Raw genomic sequence first — 6,279 nt, forward strand, 5'->3', positions numbered from 1 at the left:
CGTCTATGTATCCACACATGTAAATGAGTCTTCATTCAATACAATTATAGCATGGATAATAAACTATTATCTTGATACAGGAATTATAATAATAACTATACATTTATTATTGCCTCTAGGGCATAATTCCAACATATAGATGTTGCTACTACGTGCTATTCGGAAATGCTCCAAATATCTACTCTACTATTCAAATCCGTTTCACTACTCATAGTTATTCGGATTAGTGTCAAAGCTTGCATCGACGTAACCCTTTACGACAAACTCTTTAACCACCTCCATAATCGAGAAAAATTCCTTAGTCCATTAGTTACTAAGGATAATTTTTGACCGCTGCTAGTGATTCAATCATGGATCACTCTCTGTACCTCTCAACATACTTTGAGTCAAGGCACACATCAGGTGCGGTACACAGCATGGGATACTTTAGATTCTACGACTAAGGCATAGAAGACGACCTTCGTCTATTCTCTTTATTCTGCCGGGATCGGGTTTTGAGTCTTACTCAAATTCACACCTCACAACGCAACCAAGAACTCCCTCTTCGCTGATCTATTTTGAACTCCTTCAAAAACTTGTCAAGGCATGCATCTTGTTGAAACTTCCATTAAGCGCTTTCGATCTATCTCCATAGATCTTTGATGCTCAACGTTCAAGTAGCTCAATCCAGGTATTTCTTTGAAAACTCCTTTCAAACAACCTTGTATGTTTTACAGAAATTCTACATTACTTCTGATCAACAATATGTCTACCACATCCACTTATCAGAAATTCTATAGTGCTCCCACTCACTTCTTTGGAAATACAAGTTTCTCATAAACCTTGTACAAACCCAAAATCTTTGATCATCTCATCAAAGTCTATATTCCAACTCCGAGATGCTTGCACCAGTCCATTGAAGGATCACTGGAGCTTGCATACTTGCTAGTATCTTTAGGATCGTCAAAACCTTCTGGTTGTATCACATACAATGTTTGCTCAAGGAAACCGTCGAGAAAACAATGTTTTGACATCCTACGTGCAATATTTCATAAATAATGCATCAACAACTAACATAATTCTAACAGACCTTTAGCATCGCTACGAGTGAGAAAGTCTCATCATAGTCAACTGTTTGATCTTGTCGGAAACATCTTTGCGACAAGTCGAGCTTTTCTTAATAGTGACTTATCACCATCATCGTCTGTCTTCCTTTTAAAGATCCATCTTTACTCAATAGTCCTATGACCATCAAGTAGTTCTTCCAAAGTCTACACTTTGTTTTCATACATGGATCCTCTCTCGGATTTCATGGTTCCAGCCATTTGTCGGAATCCGGGCCCACCATCGCTTTCTCCATAACTCGTAGGTTCACCGTTGCTCAACGACATGACCTCCAAGACAGGGTTACCGTACCACTCTGTAGTAGTATGCGACCTTGTCAACGTACGAGGCTTGTAGTAACTTGATCCGATGCTTGATGATCACCATCATCAGCTTCCACTTCAATTGGTGTAGGCGCCACAGGAACAACTTCCTGCGCCCTGCTACACACTGGTTGAAGTGATGGTTCAATAACCTCATCAAGTTCTACTACCCTCCCACTGAATTCTTTCGAGAAAAATCTTTCCTCGAGAAAGGATCCGTTTATAGAAACAAACACTTTGCTTTCGGATCTGAGATAGGAGATGTACCCAACTGTTTTGGATATCCTATGAAGATGCATTTATCCGTTTTGGGTTCGAGCTTCTCAGACTGAAACTTTTTCACATAAGTGTCGAAGCCCCAAACTTTCAAGAAACGACAGTTTAGATTTCTCTAAACCTCAGTCTATACTGTGTCATCTCAACGGAAATACGCGGTGCCCTATTTAAAGTGAGTGCGGTTGTCTCTAATGCATAACCCATAAACGATAGTGGTAATTCGATAAGAGACATCATAGTATGCACCATACCAAATAGTGCGCGGCTATGACGTTCACACACATCAACACACTATGATGTTCCAGGTGGCATGAACTGCGAAACAATTTCCACATTGTCTTAACTGCGTACCAAAACTCGTAACTCAGATATTCATTTCCATGATCATATCGTAGACAGTTTATCCTCTTGTTACGACGAACTTCACTCTGAAACGGAATTGAACCTTTCAACATTTCAGACTTGTGATTCATTAAGTAAATACTCCTGTATCTACTCAAATCGTCAGTGAAGTAAGAACATAATGATATCCACTACGTGCCTCAGCACCCATTGGACTGCATACATCAAAATTATCACTTCCAACAAGTTACTATCTTATTTCATCTCAATGAAAACAAGGCCTTGCTCATGTGGTATGATTTGCATGTCACTAGTGATTCGAAATCAGGTGAGTACAAAGATCCATCAGCATGGATCCTCTTCATGCAATTTATACTAACATGACTCAAGCGGCAGTGCCACAAGTAAGTGGTACTATCATCATTAACTCGTATCTTTTGGCACCAATATCATAAACATGTGTAACACTACGATCGAGATTCAATAAACCATTGAAGGTGAATATTCAAGAAAATAGAGTAACCATTATTCTCCTTAAATGAATAATAGTATTGCAATAAACACGATCCAATCATGTTCATGCTTAACGCAAGCACCAAATAACAATTATTTAGGTTTAACACCAATCCTGATGGTAGAGGGAGCGTGCGACGTTTGATCATATCAACCTTGGAAACACTTCCAACACGTATCGTCACCTCGCCTTTAGCTAGTCTCCGTTTATGCCGTAGCTTACATTTCGTGTTACTAATCACTCAGCAACCGAACCGGTATCCAATACCCACATGCTACTAGGAGTACTAGTAAAGTACACATCAACATCATGTATATCAAATACACTTCTTTCGACTTTTGCCAGCCTTCTTATCTACCAAGTATGTAGAGTTGCTCCGTCTCAGTGACTGTTCCCCTCATTACAGAAGCACTTAGTCTCGGGTTTGGGTTTAATCTTGGGTCTCTTCATTAGTGCAGCAACTGTTTTGCCGTTTCACGAAGTATCCCTTCTAGCCCTTGCCCTTCTTGAAACTTAGTGGTTTTACAAACCATCAACTATTGATGCTCCTTCTTGATTTCTACTTTCGCAGTGTCAAACATCGCGAATCGCTCAAGGATCATTGTATGTATCCTTGATATGTTATAGTTCATCACGAAGCTCTCACAGCTTGGTGGCAGTGACTTTGGAGAACTATCACTATCTCATCTGGAAGATTAACTCCCACTTGATTCAAGCGATTGTCGTACTCAGACAATCTGAGTACATGCTCAACGATTGAGCCTTTCTCCTTTACTTTGTGGACAAAGAATCTTGTCGGAGGTCTCGTACCTCTTAACAAGGGCACAAGCATGAAATCACAACTTCATCTCTTTAGAACATCACTTATGTTCCGTGACGTTTTACAACGTTTTCGGCGCCTTGCTTCTAAGCCATTAAGTATTTTTGTACTGAACTATCGTGTAGTCATCAGAAACGTGTATGTCGGATGTTCACAGCATCCACAGACGACGCTCGAGGTGCAGCACACCGAGTGGTGCATTTAAGGACATAAGCCTTCTGTGCAGCAACGAGGACAATCCTCGGTTTTACAGACTCAGTCTGCAAAGTTTGCTACTATCAACTTTCAACTAAATTTTCTCTAGGAACATATAAAAACAGTAGAGCTATAGCGCAAGCTGCATCGTAATTCGCAAAGACCATTAGACTATGTTCATGACAATTAGTTCAATTAATCATATTACTTAAGAACTCCCACTCAAAAAGTACATCTCTCTAGTCATTTGAGTGGTACATGATCCAAATCCGCTATCTCAAGTCCGATCATCACGTGAGTCGAGAATAGTTTCAGTGGTAAGCATCTCTATGCTAATCATATCAACTATACGATTCATGCTCGACCTTTCGGCCTCATGTGTTCCGAGGCCATGTCTGCACATGCTAGGCTCGTCAAGCTTAACCTGAGTGTTCCGCGTGCGCAACTGTTTTGCACCCGTTGTATGTGAACGTTGAGTCTATCACACCCGATCATCACGTGGTGTCTCGAAACGACGAACTGTAGCAACGGTGCACAGTCGGGGAGAACACAATTTCGTCTTGAAATTTTAGTGAGAGATCACCTCATAATGCTACCGTCGTTCTAGGCAAAATAAGGAGCATAAAAGGATTAACATCACATGCAATTCATAAGTGACATGATATGGCCATCATCACGTGCTTCTTGATCTCCATCACCAAAGCACCGGCACGATCTTCTTGTCACCGGCGCCACACCATGATCTCCATCAACGTGTTGCCATCGGGGTTGTCGTGCTACTCATGCTATTACTACTAACGCTACATCCTAGCAAAATAGTAAACGCATCTGCAAGCACACACGTTAGTATAAAGACAACCCTATGGCTCCTGTCGGTTGCCGTACCATCGACGTGCAAGTCGATAATATCTATTACAACATGATCATCTCATACATCCAATATATCACATCACATCGTTGGCCATATCACATCACAAGCATACCCTGCAAAAACAAGTCAGACGTCCTCTAATTTTGTTGTTGCATGTTTTACGTGGTGACCATGGGTATCTAGTAGGATCGCATCTTACTTACGCAAACACCACAACGGAGATATATGAGTTGCTATTTAACCTCATCCAAGGACCTCCTCGGTCAAATCCGATTCAACTAAAGTTGGAGAAACCGACACTTGCCAGTCATCTTTGAGCAACGGAGTTACTCGTAATGATGAAACCAGTCTCTCGTAAGCGTACGAGTAATGTCGGTCCAAGCCGCTTCAATCCAACAATACCGCGGAATCAAGAAAAGACTAAGGAGGGCAGCAAAACGCACATCACCGCCCACAAAAACTTTTGTGTTCTACTCGAGAAGACATCTACGCATGAACCTAGCTCATGATGCCACTGTTGGGGAACGTCGCATGGGAAACAAAAATTTTCCTACGCGCACGAAGACCTATCATGGTGATGCCCATCTACGAGAGGGGATGAGTGATCTACGTACCCTTGTAGACCGTACAGCAGAAGCGTTAGAGAACGCGGTTGATGTAGTGGAACGTCCTCACGTCCGTCGATCCGCCCCGCGAACAATCCCGCGATCAGCCCCACGATCTAGTACCGAACGGACGGCACCTCCGCGTTCAGCACACGTACAGCTCGACGATGATCTCGGCCTTCTTGATCCAGCAAGAGAGATGGAGAGGTAGAAGAGTTCTCCGGCAGCGTGACGGCGCTCCGGAGGTTGGTGATGACCTTGTCTCAGCAGGGCTCCGCCCGAGCTCCGCAGAAACGCGATCTAGAGGAAAAACCGTGGAGGTATGTGGTCGGGCTGCCGTGGAAAAATCGTCTCAAATCAGCCCTAAAACCTCCGTATATATAGGTGGGAGGGAGGGGACCTTGCCTTGGGGCTCAAGGAGCCCCAAGGGGGTCGGCCGAGTCCAAGGGGGAGGACTCTCCCCCCCAAAACCGAGTTGGACTTGGTTTGGTGGGAGGGAGTCCCCCTTCCTTCCCACCTCCTCCTTTTTTTTTCTCTCTTGATTTTCTTCTCCTTGGCGCATAGAGCCTTTTGGGCTGTCCCACCAGCCCACTAAGGGCTGGTGTGCCACCCTCAAGTCCTATGGGCTTCCCCGGGGTGGGTTGCCCCCCCGGTGAACTCCCGGAACCCATTCGTCATTCCCGGTACATTCCCGGTAACTCCGAAAACCTTCCGGTAATCAAATGAGGTCATCCCATATATCAATCTTCGTTTCGGGACTATTCCGGAAACCCTCGTGATGTCCGTGATCTCATCTGGGACTCCTAACAACATTCGGTAACCAACCATATAACTCAAATACGCATAAAACAACGTCGAACCTTAAGGGTGCAGACCCTGCGGGTTCGAGAACTATGTAGACATGACCCGAGAGACTCCTCGGTCAATATCCAATAGCGGGACCTGGATGCCCATATTGGATCCTACATATTCTACGAAGATCTTATCGTTTGAACCTCAGTGCCAAGGATTCATATAATCCCGTATGTCATTCCCTTTGTCCTTCGGTATGTTACTTGCCCGAGATTCGATCATCAGTATCCGCATACCTATTTCAATCTCGTTTACCGGCAAGTCTCTTTACTAGTTCCGTAATACAAGATCCCGCAACTTACACTAAGTCACATTGCTTGCAAGGCTTGTGTGTGATGTTGTATTACCGAGTGGGCCCCAAGATACCTCTCCGTCACACGGAGTGACAAATCCCAGTC

The sequence above is a fragment of the Hordeum vulgare genome, chromosome 2H, assembly GCF_904849725.1.
Source record: "Hordeum vulgare subsp. vulgare chromosome 2H, MorexV3_pseudomolecules_assembly, whole genome shotgun sequence".
NCBI lineage: Eukaryota > Viridiplantae > Streptophyta > Magnoliopsida > Poales > Poaceae > Hordeum > Hordeum vulgare.